We start from the raw sequence: 3,067 nt of genomic DNA, 5'->3' as shown, positions 1-3,067 counted from the left end.
GGGGGCTGGGGATTTAGCTCAGCGGCAAAAGCGCCTGCCTGGCAAGCGCAAGGTCATGAGTTCGGTTCCCGGTACCGGAGAAAAACCAAAAAAAAACAAAAAAAAAACAATTTTTGTTTATAAATTGTTTTTGCGTGCTAATTCAGTCTTTTTGCAATTGGGATTTTAAGCACTTGAGCTGACTTTATTATTTTTATAAATGTGAATTTTCCAAAATGTCTTACAATTAATGATGACATTGTTTGTAATAGATTTCCACCTTAGGAAATGGCTCTGAGCAAGCTTGAAGCCCTGGTTGCTTACAGAGATTTCTTGTTTTAGTTGTTTTTTCTTGTTTTAGTTTTTGATACAATGTTGTCAGCCACACTAAAAAGTAACAATTTTTCCTAGTCAATAACATCTTTAAAAGATAGTAAGGAGGCAGGAAGAATAAGACAAAGGCTTCCTTTTTATTTGGTAGTGCTGGGGATGGACTCCAGGGACTCTCTGCCAGTGACCTACATTCTCAGCTCTTTTTACTTTTGTTTTGTTAATTTTAAGGGCGGGTCTCACTAAATTGTCCAGGCAGGACTCAAACTTGGGATCCTCTTTCCTCAGCCTCCCTTAGTGTAGGGTTTTTTTTTGTTTGTTTGTTTGTTTGTTTGTTTTGGTTTTTCTCCGGTACCAGGAACCGAACTCATGACCTTGCGCTTGCCAGGCAGGCGCTTTTGCCGCTGAGCTAAATCCCCAGCCCCAGTGTAGGGGATTTGAGCTATGCACCACCACATCCAGTTAGGTTTCTTCCTTCTTAAAACACAGAAAAGAACCCAGGATGCAGTGGCATACTAATCCCAGTTACTCAGGAGGCTGAGAAGAGAGAATCTTTGGTTCAAGGCCCAAGAAACTCTCTCAAAAAACTATGAGGTGTGCCAGCCCTTTTAGCTGTCCTCCTCACCAGCACTGCTTGTGCTGTTGCTCGGAACCTCCTGGCTGAGCAAGGTGACATCTGCCTTGGAGAACAACATTAACTGAACTGTTGGCAATTATTACTTCTGATGGGAGAATGACTGGGTATGTTGAAAGTTTCTGACCATGTTATAGGCAACTAAGTTAGATAAAATATTATAGCCAGTCAGATACGGCTAGGCCCAGTAGGGACCAGTGCAGAAGACAAGATACCACTGGGCGTGGTGGGGCACGCCTGTAATCCCAGCACTAAGGAGGCTGAGGTAGGAGGACCCTTGTTTTTCTTGTTGTTGTTTTTTTGTTTTTTTGTTTTTTGTTTTTGTCTTTTTGAGACAGGGTCTCACTATGCAGTTCAGGCTGGCCTTGAGCTCACTTTGTATCCCAGGCTGGTCTTGAACTCGCAACAGTCCTCCTGCCTCAGCGTCCCAAGTGCTAGGATTATAGGTGTGCGCCACCCCGCCCGACTCTAAGAGGACCCTTGTGAGTTGAGACCAGCCTGGGCTACAAAGTGAGCTCAAGGCCAGCTTGAACTGCATAGGGAGACCCTGTCTCAAAAAGACAAAAAAAAAAAAGAAGAAGACAAGATACCTTACAACTGTGGGAGAGACAGGCATCTCTGCTGTGGGCCAAACCTCAAAACAAAAGATGAAACAAATGCACCCAAGTACTTCCTAAGGGTTAACATCAGGGACTGATATTCTAAATAGGTATCACTCACCTAGAGAAAGCCAGGAAGAGTCACTAACCCAACCCCCTACAGAAGAAGCCCCTGTTCTATACTCATGCATGCTTGCTTCAGGAGTATCTTCCCCAATTTAATCAATTTTACCTGAGCAATTATATGCATAATCTTATTCACTGACCATACTTTTGTCCCACTCATGCCCACCTTGCAATTTCCCATTTTCCCCATCCTGGACCGCCACGCCTTATGGTTTTGCTCTATAAAATCCCGAGAAAAGTCTGGGTACTTGGCAACCCACTCAGGAACCCTTCTGTCTCTCTCAGACAGAAGCTTTCTTTCCCCCAATAAATATATTCTCCCCTTAATTTCCATTGTTCCTAAAATTCATTCTTGGTTTTTTTTTTCTTTGTTACCAGGAATTGAACTCAGGACCTTGCACTTACCAGGCAGGCGCTTGTGCTGCTGAGTTACATCCCCAGCCCCTAAAATTCATTCTTTGATTTTAGAGAACACGAACTCATACCAGACATCTTAACAGATTGGGAGTTTCTTTCCCCTATATCAACCAGACCAGTAATTTGGCTTTGGATCAAAGCTATGACCGAGTATTCAACTCTTCACGGGCAGTAGAAGTGGTACTAGGATTATACATTATAAGAGGTGACAGTGTTACAGTCATTGAAGAAATTGATGGAGAGACAGATTCTGAGCTTGACTTGAGGAAAATTCAAGCAGAATCTCTCAACTCTGTAGCACACTAAGGAAAAACAACATATACTGGACATCTGGTGACTGACCCTGGGCAGTACTAACACAGCCAAGTCTCAAAAAGGCCTGGATATAACTTAATTCTATAATAAGCTGTACATAGTATATTCATATTGCTGGTAGTCAGGTTTAGAAATAAAAGTATAAATATCTCCTGCAGAGGAACTGGATGAATTAATATCAGGCTGGCGGGACAACATAGCCCCTGCTTCTGAAATGAATCATCTTGTAAACAAAGGAGGGTAGATGGTCATTTTCTTCATTAGTTTTCCTAGGCAAAAATGGTTTAAAAGTACTAAAGCACCTTGGAAAGCCCCTCTGTGCCCAGGTCTGCTGCCAGCAGGAGAAGCAGTAGATTCGGGGTGCTGAGGGATCTTTCCTGGCAAGTATAAACATTAGCCACAGGAGTGTAAACACCTCTGACATGTTAGTGTATAATGCTTGGCCTGGCCTATTAGGGGCACAGAGAGAGCTCAGATCCCATTCACATGTAATTATTATTACTTACATTTTACCTGTAGCTCTTGACTTCCTCACTCAGAAAAACAAAACAGATGTTGATTATAAACAGTTAGCGAACAGAGCTCTGAGAGATTGGTACCGAGCCGAGCAGGAGTCAGGCATTCTCTGTATGGTCACTACTTAACTCCAACAGCCCGACGCATCCCC

At 43.0% G+C, this 3,067-nt stretch overlaps 1 pseudogene; it reads left to right on the top strand.

Moving 5' to 3' along the window:
• Window positions 1-351: 351 nt before the first annotated feature.
• Window positions 352-2,391, top strand: LOC102027912 (annotated as a pseudogene).
• The last annotated feature ends 676 nt before the right edge of the window (window positions 2,392-3,067 follow it).

The sequence above is a fragment of the Chinchilla lanigera genome, unplaced genomic scaffold (genome assembly GCF_000276665.1).
Source record: "Chinchilla lanigera isolate Chin_1 unplaced genomic scaffold, ChiLan1.0 scaffold00161, whole genome shotgun sequence".
In the NCBI taxonomy this organism is placed as follows: Eukaryota; Metazoa; Chordata; class Mammalia; order Rodentia; family Chinchillidae; genus Chinchilla; species Chinchilla lanigera.
The sequence above is the reverse complement of the archived record's forward strand: the minus strand, read 5'-3'. Positions and strand labels throughout refer to the sequence as shown.